This window comes from Copadichromis virginalis, linkage group LG17 (genome assembly GCF_057382275.1).
Source record: "Copadichromis virginalis isolate Kocher_CV1m ecotype Utaka linkage group LG17, C_Virginalis_male_GT1.1, whole genome shotgun sequence".
NCBI lineage: Eukaryota > Metazoa > Chordata > Actinopteri > Cichliformes > Cichlidae > Copadichromis > Copadichromis virginalis.
This window is the reverse complement of record NC_140634.1, coordinates 34,085,991-34,102,328: the sequence shown is the minus strand read 5'-3', so window position 1 is coordinate 34,102,328 and position 16,338 is coordinate 34,085,991. Positions and strand designations below refer to the sequence as shown.

At 38.2% G+C, this 16,338-nt stretch overlaps 1 long non-coding RNA gene across 1 annotated transcript; it reads left to right on the top strand.

Annotated features, from left to right (window-relative positions):
• Positions 1-4,327: 4,327 nt before the first annotated feature.
• On the top strand, positions 4,328-8,720 carry LOC146689783 (uncharacterized). Its single transcript, XR_014916078.1, has 2 exons — positions 4,328-7,028; positions 7,330-8,720. It is a non-coding gene; the product is annotated as an uncharacterized LOC146689783 (long non-coding RNA).
• The last annotated feature ends 7,618 nt before the right edge of the window (positions 8,721-16,338 follow it).

The following is a 16,338-nucleotide window of genomic DNA, read 5'->3' as shown; positions in this document are numbered from 1 at the left end:
AGAAGTGAGAGCGTCTCCACTGAGAGCGACCACCAACAATATTGCTTTGTGATCTAATCTGAAGCATTTCATTAACTTACTGTAGTGTCATTCAGCCTTTGGAGAATATTTCTATTACGTCTTTGTCTTTGCTAGTGGGCTTAAAGATCTTCCCATCCATTTTCTTCCACTTATCCAGTTGCTCCTGTCATAGGATACACCCTGAACACGCCTAGTGACAGTTCAGGACCACCAGTAAATCATGCTAAAAACAGCCGGAGTACATGGGGAAATCTCAGGGTAAGAACATGCCGATCTCACACCTCAGAAACCCTTATCCTTAAAGTTATCCTCCCTATTCCAAACAGTTTTGGGGAATTCTCCTAAGATCCACAGTGCTTTGTCAATATCTTTTATTTTACAAGTATTTCGTCAGTCATATTTCTAGGAATTTTCTTAGAATTTCATCACTAGGAACAACTCTTTATACCAAGAAGCTTTATGAATTTAGCACTAGCTATTATTCTTAGAGGCAGAGCATCCGGCAGAGTTTAAAAGAATGAATGGATACTGGACATTGCCTGTTTTATTAATATTAGTTGTAGTAAGCACGTTTAGCAGAATGTTCACAAGTCAACTTTAAACCTAAAGACAGGTCAGAGTTACGTCCATCACCCTTTCTATCTTTGTGTAAACATAATCTATTCCTGGATTGAGTTATATTCAAAGCTTCAACAAGTTTTGCACTCAACAGAAAACAACCAAATTTAACAAAAAAACAACTGCTTTAAAGTTGTTGTGGTGGGTTTTTTTTTTTTGTTTTTTTTTTTTTGTCTGTTTTTTTTTTTTTTAATGGGGTACTTTTAGTATAAATTGTTATAGATATGCTACATATCTGCTAGATTTATATTCAAATGTTGTTTATGTAAATTTGTTTTCTGACAATTTTTAAAATCAGTTTGAAGTGACTTCTCTACTGTGATTCTACTGTAAGAATGGGTTTGGGTAGAAATGAAGGCTACAATGCTACAAGCCTGAGTGCTCATCACTGCTTCAGTGAGCTGCTAAACATCAGGCTCTGGCTGCTGGGCTGAGGTTGAGGTTTGCATGCACTTCCTGTGAATCCTTTGTTACAAAGAGTCTACATTTTGTCAGTTGTTTCTGGCGCTGGTGAGGTTTGCACTTTACTATTGCACTCTTGCCCTTTTAATCCAATAAAAATAAAATGAATATTCACATTACCACTCCTCAGAAGTTGTAGACCCCTCCTTTCGACCATTTCCCTCCTCCCTGAACACCAACCAAAATCAGCTGATTTTAGTGCACAGAAAGAAGACAGGTTAGATGGGTTTTGTTTTTTTGTTGTTGTTGTTTTTTTAATTTCTATTCTCTGATCGTGCAGATAACTGGAGTACTTTTATAATGCAAGTAGCAACATAATTGTACATGTAAATATGATTTAAAAACTTGTTATTGTATTACTGACATGCATCACGTACTGTAACACGGTAAGTAACCCTTTACAGTAAGAAGAAAACGCTACGTCCAGATGAACAGAATTGGGTTTTTGGGATTTACACTAAGAATTATTTACTGCAGGCCAACCACCCAGTGTTGGCATAACCAACTCAGTTTATAACGAGCTTTTTCTCACTGAGACATCATTTTCAAGTACTCGATCAAGTTTCGATCGGTGAGACTACACACCACTTTCCATCTTAAATGAACTTATGCCTAGAGAGAGAAGCTGTGTTAGAAAATGGGTTATGTATGTTTTTATTGTTGTTTATTTTGTATTTCTTGTGTTACAGTTTTTACATGCATTTTTCGATGTACCAACAGTTTCTTATGACATCCAATAATTTATTATTGTTGCCTACTGATGTTTGCTAGCAGCGTGTTAGTGTTGTTCACTAAAGAACTGTTTCAATTTTGAACATAGGGTGGCCTCAGGTTTTACACAATATTGCTACTTGGGTTATTTTCCTGTGTTTTGTTGCATTTTATTGTTTTAGACTGCGTAAGCAAGGGAATTAAATAAAATCAAAATTTTATGGTTTGTTCTTTTCATGAAGTAATACTCTGCTGCTTGACTAAGTCACATTAGTTCCAGAGATTGTAAAGACTTTGCAGATATAAAATGCTATTGTAACAATACAGAAAAATATACAGCACAGACTGAGAGTACAAGGGAGACATAAGGAGTCTGAAAATGTTCGCTAACTAATCAGTCTCTTCATAAAAAGTCTCTTAAGCATCAAATTTATGAATAAATATTTGTCATGACATACCACCATTTTTTTTTTCATTTAACACAACCAACAATCACCTTACATATGATTCATCATCATTTCATTTTTAAGATTTTTATTTAGGACTTCTGCTAAATACCCCAGGCTCTTTTCAACTCTGCTCAGCTGCAAATATTTAAACAGTTGCACACATCGCACCTCAAGGCTGCTTAGAGAAACCAGAGTCATCTCCTGTCTTCTGCAACTAAGCAGCTTTTCTGTAGCAGTCAGGGATTAAGCACCTTGCTTAAGGCCATTTCGACATATGATTTCTTTGGTTATTACTCAGTGAGCAGGGAGCGCATTAGTCATTTACTTTACTGACTGGTCTGAGAATTTGAACTGGCAACCTTCCAGTCTCCTGCTAATTCCTCTAGGCTGTTGCCACTGAACAGCACACACACTGGACAAGAGAGCTGTAGTGTAGGGTGTGAAAACTCAATTTAAGCCACGCTTTGGGTAACAGATGTTGGACCAGCACTGTCGGTCTGTCAGTTGATCAGTGAGACTGTCCCAACACTTAAGTCACTATTTGACTAACCTGACATGAGGCAGAATTGTCAGGTCGTTACAATTCATTTCCATCTCCAACCTGAAATTGCTTCCACTGTAACTCGGATTTGATTGTCCTCTAACCAGTGTGCCTTAATGTGTCATTTTAGATGTCTTTACATTTGTGTGTGTGTGTGTGTGTGTGTGTGTGTGTGTGTGTGTGTGTGTGTGTGTGTGTGTGTGTGTGTGTAAAGCTGATGTTCCTCCATTTGCAGTTCAGTAGCCATCCCTCGGGAGTGCTAAAAACAAGCCAGCGCCGGCCGTTTTAAAAAAATATCACACTAGTAATACACATTTTGATGTGGTCTGCCGAGATGATTTTCTAATTGTTAGTGCCCCTAATGTGCTCAGTGGATTTTTAAACGTGAAACTGCTGTTTCATGTTTAGCCAGATGAATTCATCAACTAATTGGAGCCAAAACAACAGGAGTCATTCGACTGTTGGACTGAACGGAGTCTCAGGTGGACTAAAATACATGGACTTTGGTAATTCCCTGATCCTTCCTCTGGTGGCTCTTTGGTGTTGATTTAGACTACAGTGAAATATTTTGACAGCACTCAAACAGACTGTAATGACATTTGATACAAGGTGCTCAAAGGATGAGTCTGATTCAGCCTTGGCGCCTCTTTGAAAATCACGATACATTTACATGGTGCTATTAGTAGGAGTTTGGGTACATTTTTGAACCTGTCCATTTCATGGAGCCATGACAGTGCTAGTTTTTAGCAGAAATCTATTAAACTATCGTTGATCGGAACCACTGTACTAACAGAAAAGAGGTATGAAACTTTAATTACAGGTTGCTATCATCATGTCAAAATATAAAATTCTCCTTTAATTTATCTTACTGTTTATTTTATTCAAACCTCAGTTACATAGGCCAAGATACCGGTTGCCAAACCCCTGCCAACCTCCAGTCACTAGGGAAAAATGATTGGTGAGAGATTGCTGCAGGGATTCCTAGCAGTCACTTGAAAATCGGTTGCAAAGACAGGTGCTGAACTGCAAGATCAGCAGTTCATTAAGGATATCTTGCTGAACTGTCATACCTCTGATCACTCCATCACCTATAATCATGCAAGCATGAAAGATGGCGACATGTCTGCAAACACTCACCACTGACTCACTGAGCTGTAGTGAAAAAAACCTTACACTCGTTTGCGACCAGTTTTACGCTAGAGACTAACAGCAACCTCCAGCAACCAGTCATAACCGTTTGGGAAGCTTAACATCACTTAAGTAAATCAGATGGTAAGATAAATTAAAATATTAGAAATTGAAATTTTGTTTCCACGCATGTAAAACTGTAACCCAGCACGTAACCATACCCCTGTTCAACCAGTACAGTTTAAAGTTTTAAAAGTCCACAAAACTGCAAGGTCCAAAGTTAGAACCACTGACAGCAGTGGCTGTGGGAGGTTCTATTATGCTGTGTTATCTGATAGTAATACTACACAAATGTACCAAAGAGTGGCTTGATCCTTAAGCAGGCATCAAGGCCGAACTGGCTCTGCAACTTTTCATTTGAAGAAAGCCACTGGCAACCGTTCAGGGAGCACACATTTTTCCTCGCTATCGGCGGTTGCCAGATGGTCACCGACAGGTGTCTAGGTCTGTGTGACTATTAGGCCTCAACAAAAGCTGCAGCCTCACACAGCCACAACCTTAGCTGTAGCTTCTTGTTTAGACATATTGCGAGAGAATAATTCTGCTGGGATTATTTGATGTCTAAGCACAAAAAAAAGGGAAAGGCTGAATGGCCCATTTATGACACTCATTTTTAATGAACGAAGAAAAGCATGTTTCACACATTAAAATGCATTTTTTTTCCTGTTCGCCTCTTATGTGCAGTAAATCCAACCTTTCTCTTAAAGTATATATTCCAGTAAAACCACACAAACAAAGACTCTCAGACATCATCGCACACTGAGAGGAGCGCACAAATATGCAAACAAACACAGGCGAAAACCAACTTGAGGTGGCATGCATGCACCGCACCACAGGAAACGCAAGCACCGTACGCAGGGGACAGTGTCATTCAAAATGGCACAAAGGAAACACAAATTCAAAGCGAACAAAGCTGCACCTCTGAAGATTCAAGCTACTCCACAGACATCACCGCACCCATGATTCTTGCCGACGCACACCCACGAGCACACAAGAAAATAACCAGTGGAAGGCAGCTGACAATTTGGTTTGTAGCAGCATGGGAATGAGTAATGCATGTTGAAGGCTATCTTTGGAAGCCCTTGGAAGGATGGATATGTGGCATCTGGAGGCCCGGTGATCCGTCTTCCACTGCTGAAATTTATAAATACCTGAAACGTGACAAGGAGGGACAGCTACTGGATGTAGACTGTGGCTATGTATGACAGAACACGCATCTGAGCTCAGCAAAGAATGAATACACCTGTGCTCACACACGCACAAAAGCCCCCCAAAAAACAGCAAAAGAAGTTTAAAAAGCACACAAAAGCACCTGTGCTCAAAGCCAGAGAGAGACAGACACTGTGCTCGGGGGCTATTTTTATTTTAAGACCACATGCTTTGAGCCAATTTTTCAGAGGAGATAAGGTTCAGTCATTGCAAACTGACTGATCAATCTTCATAACTGCCCTTGGTACAAAAACAAATTCCCCCCCTCCCTCCTTTCCTCTTCACAAGGCAGCTTTTAAATGAGTTTTTCATTCTCTACACGGCACATTTAGAAAAATAAAACATACAAAAAAAAAACCAGCACGTCCTCATTTATTCGTTTATTTCTAAATACAAGTTTGGGTCAGAACAGTCAAAGTCACCATAGTCTTTTCTAATGATACAAATGCGAATTTATCAACCACCTAAACTAATGATGATAACTAATGATGTGGCACAAATTAAGAGAAATAATTACACCCCACCCCCTCCTTGTTCTTGCTCTCAATGTGTCAGAGCAGGGGCCTGGTGGTCTCATCAGTGTCGTTGTCAATGTCAACGTGATGGAAGTTGTCCTTTAGAATTTAAGCGTGTAAGTATGAGGAGGTTGGAGGAGGGTAAGGGTGTAAAAATAAGCCTTGAAAGTTTTCTTTTCTTTTTTTCTTTTCTTGTCAGCCCCTGGACAAATTTTTCCTCCCTAATATTCAGGATATGATTGAGCTGCTCTCAGGCTCCAGCTATGCAGAGAGCGATCAACATAATTGGCAGATACACTGGGGATTGACTGGTTTAGTGGTCAGATGAATGCTTTGAAAGCAAGCGAAAAGTGCTATGAAATTTATGGGGATCATTGTTTGTTTTTAAATATTGGCAATAAAACACAATAGACGACTAAACCTGGCCAGAATTTACAGAGGTTAATGATGGCACAGAATGCATCATTAACATGCACCTCTGTTTTGTCTCCACACATTTCCACAGGTTTATGGTGCTTCTGCCTCCCTCTTTGTAATATTTCTGCTAAAAGCTCTTTAAATTCAAGTCGCCATGCCTTCTCCGCTTGTACTGTTGTGTACATGTTTGTTCCTGTGTCCCCGAGCTGACCTCTATACTTCTGCTGGGGGAAAAAAGTTTAAAAAATGGAAAGGAAAATAAAGAAAAGGTCTTACCAGGCTGCCTCAACAAATTATCTTTTCATGCAATTAGCTTTGAAATGTGGAATACAGAAAGGTCAAGCTTCAGGTTACGTACCTGGAGGAAAGAAGAGTTGTTTTGTAAGTGTAACCCTGGTTAACATAGCTAACAACAAATAAAAGCCTGTTAGTAAAAACAGTCATAAGAAATATATTACAGGTGATAAATAGTCAATAAATAGATCATAATGGTTAGAAAATTCATTAAAAACATCAGCAATGATATAATTCATGGTATAGGATTTCATTTGTGTTTAAAAACATGTTAAAAGGGTACAGAACTTGCTAATTCATGGTGTTTTATGTTAATTCAGGTAAAATGGCTAAAATATGTGTTGAGACTCTTATTGTGAAAGGGCACGCTGCAGCGTGACTCCTGTGATTAGCCACACCCAATCGGGTTGTTCCTTCTTTTTGATGCTCGAGAGGGAGAAATGCAGACAGTCCTTGCAGAGCTGCTGCTTAAATGAGTGAAAAAATAGTAAAAATAAGCCAAAAATCTACTTAAAGCCATTTTTGTACTCTGGAGAATGTATTTTTGTTTTTCCGACCTGTCCTTGCCTTGGTGACATTGTGAACATAACCGAACGGGACTTGGTGAGTTCAGAAATTGTCTTTTATTTCATGCAAGAAATTTTTGTTGTATTATATTGCTCATTTCATGCAAATGGAGAGCCAAGGTAGCAGATTTATGTTGTTTTATGTTAAAAACGGTGGATTCGTGCTTAAACGACACAGGCTGCAGTTCAAAGGCCTTTGACGGTGTTTCAGCGCGCCATATTGGCATCACCTCATTTACGGCTAAATAAGCTGGAAAAAACGGACTTTTACTGTTATTTAAGGGCTACCCGTGTGTTATTTTCGAATGTTTATGCACTTTATTTTGTTGTTATGGTAGGCCATTAAGGTTTGGATCGGGAAATGCTGAGCTAGAATCGGAGTTTGATCCGCTGAGCGAGAAACAAGATGGCGAGCCACCCACGGACCCATTGAACTGTACCGAGCAGGAAAAAGGAAAACGCCCCCTGCTGGACGTTGAGCTCTTTCGCTGATAAAACTGGTAGGATTAATCCATACACCTCTGCAAAAGAACAGCGGACTTTTCAAAGCACTGGATAATCATTCGGAGCAATTCCAGGATTAATAGTTAAAGGACACAAAGAAAACTTTCTTTTGTTTGTTTAAGGGATTTATTCAGCCTTTTGCTGAATTGTTTTCAGTTTTACATTTATTTATTTATTTTTGTAATTTATTTTGGTCAACCTTACATTTTAATGCTGTAATGGTGTTAATGGAAGTGTAAATAATTTTGTTGGGTTAAACCAAAATAAGAACTGGTTGAAAATTTAAAGGTGAACCTAGACCAAGATTAAATTAAATCTTGGGCCTAAAGAACTGAACTTGATTTAAAATAACACAGTGTTAATGCAAATAGATCAAAGGATAAACTTGAACTTAGAACTTGAAATAAATAAAACAATAACCTAGGTTGAGAATAACATCCTTCTAAAGCCAAATAAAAGGTTTTGAGATAAATAGGATGAACTAACAGAACATACTGAACTAAGAAGGGGAAAGAAAACATCTTGTTTTCCTTAAATGTGTGATGTTGAATGTTTTATGTAATGTGTCTATAACTGTCTATTCTCTGTCTTCACAAAATAATAAGCCGGCAATTTAAACGTATTTACTGGTCTGTGGTCTTTATTACATGCTACGCTCATTACTGCTCTAGTAGTCGAACCTAACTGGTCCTAGTATACTGTAACGACTCCAGAAGTGTTACATAAGCAGAAGATTAGAATGCATACCGTAAAAGAGGTGTTACATCCCCCAGGAGGATGTCTCTTCTCCCTATTAACCCTTTGTTTTGTCCAGGCTCCACCTCCTCTGTCCTGATTGGATGTTGCGCAGAGTCCGGCTAATTGGTAATCAGCAGAGCACTACTTAAGGCCTGTGGAGCTGTGCTTCTGTGCCCTCTGGCCATTTTGGTTGCCATACTTGTGCAGGCTTGCATGCCTTTGTAGTTTGTGTGAGCATTGTTGTTTCATGTTCAGACTGCCTGTAGGGGAGAGCTGCCTTTTGTTTTGACACCCTGTTTTCTCCTGTTTATGTGTTGTTAGGTAGGTTATGGTTATAGGTTGTATATTTTGTTTCTTTGGAGTTAGGTAAGTTTCTTTTATTTCTACATCAGGGATGTTTTGTTTGTTATGTTGGCCTTGGCTCTCCCTGACGCTACACCTCGGTCTGAACCCCATCACCAGTATTAAATAAACCTTTTAAAATTACCATCTTGGCTCCTCCTTCTCTATCCACATTTATGTTCATCCCTTCAACCCCCTAGACTAGCCAGGGGACGTAACAGAGGCAAATGTATTATTGGTTTACACCACCAACCTTCTTCTTTCTTTGGCTAATTTGTTTACTAAAGCAGCACAGTGACAATTTTAGTGATGAAAAGTTATCTTTTGCAGCTGGCCCTGTCGCATAGGAGCAATTACTGTAAATGGTTTATATAATTAATTTTCTAAACATTTGTGGGAGGCAATAAACGTCCAAAAACCTAATTTCCACTTAACATTGTCATCACAGTTTCTGCTAGGGTAAGAGTTTCAAACAAACTGATATTGAGGTACTAATCGATACTAAAATTGCTATTGGATTAGATATTCATTTGCAACAGTACCAATAGCAGAGGTGCTGTCTTTGCCTACTGCCTCATTACCAGCTGAAAACATGAACAGCATTTCATGCTCATGACAATGAACAACATTATTTTAGCAACATGACATAATAATAGGTTGATCTTTGTTGTTGTTGTTGTTGTTTGTTTTATTCTAAAGCATTGAAATTAATGAATTTTCTGTCATGATTTTCCCTCTTGATGTCATTCACCTTGTTAAATATCAAGCCGTAATTTTTCTAAACATCTGCATCAAGTTTGAAATTCTTTTTTTTTTTTTTTTTTTTCCATCTCAAGAATAGCTGTTAATGTGACTCTGACTGAGTTTGCTGTATTAATGTTTAAAATGTCCAATTAAATCTAACTATTATGCTATTCTTGTGTTATTAAAAGACATTTTGAATTTTTCTGTTTGTTCTCGCTTTCTGCTGTGTCAGATTCTTCTGATTCTAATAATACCTGCAACAACAAACAATATGGGAAGAAAACTAATAGAGAAGTCCAATTTTTGTGCACATTTGGCACTGCAACAGTAACTTTATTAACAAGACATCTCTGTGGATCCGATAAATGTTCCATGGTCTCCTAAACATCCATCAGATCTCAGGATTTGTTTTTAATTAAGCGGCCCTACTCTGAATAAATCCTGAGCTCTCACTCACGGCTCCCACCACCTCCCAGTCCATTTGCAGTACCCGTGTCCCAGTCACACTGACAGTTTTTCCTGCCTCTATTTGGTCTGAATTGCTGCGCATATGAAAAACCTTCACTAAAACTGCACCATTTTTGGCAGATTCTCTGTATACTCGCTTTTGTTGCTAGATTAGATACTCCCACAGCAGTTCTGCTTGCTAAAGGTGAACTGTTTTTGCTTAATAGCGTTTGGCATTAGAAGTGGAGGTATCGATCCAAATATCCATAGTATCGATACCAATACTGGCTTTGGTATTAATACTATCAATATTCAACATTTGAAAAACACTAGAGAGATCAGACTGACATGTTGCTTCTATCCTCTAAGTTCTGTATGTAGCCCACTGAATTACATTAAATAAACGATTTCACTCATTTGTGTTTTTATTAAAACATTTTTTTAAATACACACTAAGAAAAATGTCTATTTTTCTAGAAATGGTGATGAACTTTTGTTTAGAATTTGCAAAATGATGATTATTCATCTCATAAAAGATGACACACTGATCTCCTCTACATAGTCTGCCTTTATAGGCTATAAATAATAATCTAATATCAATTCAAAGTATGGATCCAACACAGCATGCAGTATTGTGTTCAAATATCCAGCCAGAATCACACCACCAACCTTGCTCAGCCTTTAATATTTTGGAGCTACAACTATAACACTGTGTTATTAGTTTTGTGCTGCAGCATCCTGGAGTTGTAAAGCAAGACAAAGAACAGGGAAAAGTTCAATTTTATTATTTTCTTGCGAGTCTGGGGACATGGTCCAAACTTGTACTTCCACCGCTGATAGAGTAAATGCCTTTTGTCTGCAACAACCTGCCAGAACTGAGTTTTGTGGCAAACCTGTTTAAAAAAACAGTTTGGCTTATTCACCCTGTCCCCTCCACCATTTCGCTGGCTTGTAAGTGATCTTTCTCCTCCCACTCCAAATCTCTCCATATCACACTGTCCCCTGCAGTTTATTTTCCATTCCAGCTTAGTAGGTGGTCTTTCTGTCCATTATCATTTTCTTCAGCTTCTTTATGGACAGACTTGGCTTCCTAAAATGCCTGAGTTGCCCTATTTTCTGTTGAGGAAGCATTAAATACTCTTTTTTTTCATCCAGAGTTTAAGAGCATCTAAGGTGCAGAAATAATAATATATCCTAACAGTGCTGGCATCAGTCCATAACCTCAAAGATAGGTTGAAGAACCTCTTCAGGTTCCTTAGACAACACCACTACAACAATCGGGATAATTGGCTTTTTACACACCTCTATCCACCAGAAACAACTGTGGTGAGCAGTAAATTATAGTACTAAAAATGTAAAAGGTGCAGTATTCCAGATTTACAGTACACTATGATAAAATACTAAATGACTATAATTTTGCATATTTGAGGGTGTTTACTGAGGTTATTTTGATTGCTTCCGATTTTACTACCCCTTATTATCCATTTTTCATCTTTCCTATCGTCTACTATTCAGACAGATCTGTGCAGTTATCATTCCGTTTTCTGCATTTTAGGCTTATCTGTCACTTTGAAAAAAGAATTGTAGTCACTTTGTATAAAAATCATGCAATCTACTCTCTATTTTTAGCTCAGGCACACACACATAAGTTTGTATCCACAATTAACCTTTTATTTTAAGTTTAAAACTCTTGCCTTTGTAACCACTCAGACTGCAGTGCAACAGCACTTTAATTAAACTTGGCTACTAAATTGCTTTCTGTCTCCCTAGCCGTGCGTTCTCGTTACCTCTTGAATGCTCTCCAATTTTTAATATGAGGCCTTGGTTACTCCCAAAGTATCAGATGCTGACTCCTCAATTGAATGCTCATATTTTTTCTAAGTTTGCTATAGTTCACATAATCCACAATGGATAGGTATATATGTATATGAAGGGGTGCACAGACAAACAAAAAAAAATACAATCTGCCATCAGTCTATACACGAATGAACATTTCTAACTTTACTGTGCCATACAAAAAAAAAACGTGTTGTACAGCTCTCTCCATGCCCTTTAATTAGACATATTACTCTATATGTTATTGCATTTTTTTCCAAGGTCAACTTTGACCTTGGGTGCTAACAGTGAAACTGAAGGTCAGATGCTTAGCCAAAGTAGGTTCTCATGTCCCCCAAGTTTTATGCTGTTGTGAAGTTTGAAGAACCTTTAACATTTGCGAGTAATAAGTCTTTACTGATTTTCAGATGGTATGGTATGGCCTTGACCTTGACGTGATTTTCAGCAAAATTAAATTCTGGGTTTAACTGATTGTGCAGGATATATTTTTACTGATTAAAAAAAAAAAAAAAACTGAACTTGGTGAACATGTTTGAATTTCTTTTGGCGTTTCTGATTCATGCAGGGTCAAAAGTATACATACAAGCTGAAATATATACATTCACCCCCATTATCTGGTCAAATATTGCTTACCAAGTTGCACCTCAATAAGAGGCCATCAATTCCTGCCCTTAAGAACTACGAAAGAGATACAGCAAAGACCTAAGATTTCAGCCAGTGGTGTTCGGGATTTTGTCAAAATTGATGGAATTATAAACAGAGAAAAGTATCATCAGACACCTGCGGGTGTGTTATTTACATGCAGACAGGGAGGAAAAGCGAACCACAGATAAACCTTGAGATGTAAGATGTTAACCAAATCATGGCAATGTCTTGGTTTTCAGCATCTGTCATCTAAATCCGCATTGGCACACAGACACAACAGGGGCACACATATCATGCATTGTTTCAGGGTAAGAGGAAATCTGCAATCTGTGCACACAGGCCCTCGTGTACTAAATATTTAATTGATAATAAACAATGCTGTGAGTGATGTGAAGCTGGGTCAGCTGAAAAAGGTGTGTGTGGGGGGGGGGGGTGAATAAAATTAAAGGGGAGAGGTCAAGGAATAGAAAGACATGTACTGTAAACAAAGAGCAGCTCAAGTCAAGGAGCTGGATTGTCCTCATGTTGCTACAATAATAGAGGATAAGAGGTCAACGCATGCTTGAAGTAAGAACACTTCTTTAATTTTACACATTAGGATCTGGCCTTGTTTGTAATGAGGGTCTATAATTCATAGCGCTTGTAGTGCTAAAGAGGGGGCGGACATGACTGTGCTGAAAGTAAAGCCGGCGCTCTCACTCCTCCATAGGGCAATTTAATTTGCACAATCAGATCAAGAATTACTGAAAACGACTTCAGTTGCTCCAGAACACCTCTCCACACATTAAGAAACATGACTCTGCAAAGCTTCAAGGATTCTCCTTCCCCAGTTATCACCTTAAAGCTTTTTTATATATATATATTTTTGTGTCTTCGTCTTCATTTGCTCCAAAAATGCCAAGAGATCACAACTCCTCTGAGACTAAATGGCTCAGAGATGTGGGTTTTATCCCTTTCCTGTCATCATTCTCAACCCCCTCTCACTCAGCAGTACAGTAGGAGTCATGAAAAAAATGCAAGGACCAACAAGAATAATAACACAAGAGGCACAGCTTATTAGCAGAACCTTCACATTCATCCGTGGCTCAGAGTTGTCCTCTTAAGATTGGCTCCAATTAAAGTTTAAATGAGTTATTTCTGGAATAACCTCGTAGAAAACAGCCTCGGGGAAGAAACAAAAACTGGTATTAAAAAAAAAAAAACTCCACCTAGCATGACAGATTAATATTTACTATATGTCAGAGAGAAGCACAACAAATGGTGCGAGAAAATAACTGGCTAGAGTTTGTACAAATTTGCTATGCCCTGAAGTTACTGGTACACAAAGACAGACAAATGAATGATGGATTTGGCCACCGTATTTGTGCAGGCCTATTTTGAAACCTTCATCATTACACCCGTTTTAAAGTGCAGCCTTTTCTGCTACATTAAGGTTTCTGTTCATGTGCATATGAAATTGAAAGCAATAACTGTTGAAGGTTATAGCAATTGTTAAATCAGTCAGTCACTGCCATGTGTAGCTAGCTAACATGTATCAGTGCTTACAATGTTTGGCAGAGTGGTACTGGTTAGTTCCTGTGTTTTAGTCCAGTTTTTTTTTTTTTTTTTTAATAAGATAACCTCTTGATTGTCAAGATACTTAGTCAGGCAACATCAGATAACAGGCAACAAGTAATGATTTTATGAAACCTAATGTTAGTTAGTTTAAATTGCTAAAGTAGTTTCCCAAAACCAAATAAAGAGCATGCAACTAACATGTTACTCTAAATTCTCTACTAGAATCTTTGCACTGATAGGGCAGATGTTAAATGTCGCTGCCATAACAGGTAGCCCCTCAAAATAATTTAGTTGGGTAATGATAGTCCCCTGGATGTTGGAAATGCTAGCTAATGCTACAGTCACACTACTGAAGACAGTAGACAACCAACTTGCAGTTACACTGATTTTCAAATGGTTGCTTAAAAAATGGGGACCAAGTCTGCAACAAATCGATTGCTAATAGAACATACCAACTATCTGTAGTCAGTCATCCGCCTTATGTAAACTTACTCTATTGCATTGAGGGGGGGAAAAAAACGGCAGTAGAACAAAGTGAGTCGGTTAAAGTTGGCCCTTACTCACTGCGATAAACTGGCTCAAACCTGTTGCTGTCCACATACACCGAAATTAATGTCAAACAGAATTTCACATCAACTACCTGCATTCAGAATCCAGCCAGAACCTCACAGATATGGAACAGAAATTCCTTCACAAATAGGCATACAACTACTGCAGGACAGCAGTTTAACTCCATAACATAACACAACATACATACAATACAACATAGAATACAACCAACTGGCATCCAGCTGATTGAGTCCCCTATTGGGGGAAAAAAACATGCTGACCAACTGGGCTTACTAGTGCAGACTGACTCATTTTAATACGTTGATAATTTGTCTGCATTTCTAAATTAAATGGCAATTGTTTGCTGATGATGATGATGTGATTGCTTAGAGACAGGTTGTCAGCAACCAGGTGGCCTGTGCAATTGTCTTGCAATTGGTTGGTATTGTAAAGGCTAAATGGCTAAATGGCTTACGGCTAAATGGCTAAATGGCTTACTGGGCTTAAGCCCGGGTTGTTGTTTCAGAAGCCCGGGGTCTTTTGGAGTGTAATTTGTTTCATAGTTAGATGCCTGACTGACAACTGTATAAAAAAAACCCACACAATATTCGAAGTATATAGCGCACAGTCATAAATTCACCCTAATTTTGGTATGATCAGAGCTCAGGCACTAGGGGACTGAGCACAGCACTTGCGCATGTGAGCGAGGGGGAAGAAGCTGCTGCCTGCGGGTTTGCTGTAGGAGAAGCGCAGCCAGGCAGACCAAGGAGAGCTTAAGTTTGACCAGGTACCAAAGCAAATCATTCGTACTGTACAAATAATGTAAATATGACGGTGTATCACAAAAGATTGATATTAAACTGATCACTTGACCCATATTGCGTTACTTGCACTTCAAGTGAATCAACAAATGGCGAAATGAAAAGCCGAACAACAATGCTGGGTTGGTTTTTTTTGAGAATCTACATGTGTATTTATTTTGTATTTTCACTTGTTACCCTCCACGGCTAAATAAAGCACTCTAAATCGGTTTCAGTTATGTACCGATGTACACAACAATGGACATAAGGGTTTTCTTTCAAAGAAAAAACTCAGGTAAATGTTATTTTATATATTATGCTTTGTATGTTGTTCAATATATTTCTATGCAAAACAAGAGGAATTTCATTACACAGCAGTATGTTCACAGTTGAAACCAGATATTTACAGACACTTTAGGGAGAAAACAAAACAATTTTTTACTGTTAAACATCAATTTAGAGTAAACTTTTTTGTTTTAGATAAATATTGAAATTCTTTTGAATTAGTTAAATGTGAGAATAAAGAGAGCGAGAGCTGTCTATTTATTATCACTTTGATCAAATTTAGGAGTATATATACACTAAGTTCATTCTGTCTTTAATTAATAAGAGAACTCCAGGCGATTCCATTCTGAGCTTAAGAAGCTTCTGATAGGTTAGTAGAGTCCATTTGAGTAACTTGGTGGCACACCTTTGGATGCATATAAGCCTTATGTAAATACAACAAAATAAAACCAATACCGGTACCCAAAAAAAGATTTATTCATAACACAGGGGGAAAGACCCAGGGAAAACGACAAAAAAAAAAAAAAAGAACGAAAAAAAAAACGATGAAAACCATAGATTTCACACCCGAGCCCCAAATCTTGCGGCCCAGTACCAAACGACTCACGCATCCAGTACCGGTCCGTGGCCCGGGGATTGGGGACAGCTGATATAAGGCACCCCCAAAACACAGAGCCTGTTTCTTTGACATGGGAAAATCAAGAGATATCAACCAAGACACCAGGAAAAGAATTGTGGACCTCCATAAGTGTGGATCAATTTTGAAAAAATTTGGGTGCCATTTGCAATTAAGGAATACATAGAATTTCTCTCTTTACTCTTAAATTTAACAAATATGTTTTTTATATTTATAAATCTAAAAAAAACCGCATTTAATCTGATTTGATGTTTTACAATTAA